A 670-nucleotide genomic window follows, 5' to 3' on the forward strand; every position below is an offset into this window, starting at 1 on the left:
TGACGCCACGGCACTCTAGCCTGGGCAATAGAGTGAGACTCTGTCTCAATAAATAAATAAATAAATAAATAAAATAAAAAGGTGAAATTGGTATATGAGATAATTATTCACTTACTTCATGGTTTAAGGAACTTCATATCAACTACCTATTTATTTTATCCTACCTTGTTCTAGAAAGAATTTCAGAAGGCTTCTTAAGTGACTTGTAGAGCACAAATAAAATATCCTAAATTAGCCTGGGTTAAACATGGAAAAAAAATAAAGAAAAATTCCTAAAGGTTGGATACAAGATAGAAACATAAATAAGGCTAATTATTCAAACTGGAATGAGCAACACATTTAATATGGGTGTGAGCCAGAAATTTGGGTCTAAACTTTCTGGCAACTAATGTCAAAAGAGAAAAACTTGGCAGTTAAACAAACCACAGTGCCATCAGATAAAACCAGATGGATTACAAGATGAAATTTTAAGGCATCTTGGTACTAAATTTAGCAGGATAACCTCTCAAATGTATGTATTTCAGGTGAAAGTGATTTTTCTCTGCAACAACACTCTCTCATTCTCTACACCCCTGCCACTCCCCACCTAACTACACACAGATGTGCACACACAGAGACGTACCAAAATTAATTGTAATTGAAGAACAGCTAATTTTCCCACCAAAAAAAA

Source organism: Propithecus coquereli, unplaced genomic scaffold (genome assembly GCF_000956105.1).
Source record: "Propithecus coquereli isolate 6110/MARCELLA unplaced genomic scaffold, Pcoq_1.0 Scaffold30, whole genome shotgun sequence".
Taxonomy (NCBI): domain Eukaryota; kingdom Metazoa; phylum Chordata; class Mammalia; order Primates; family Indriidae; genus Propithecus; species Propithecus coquereli.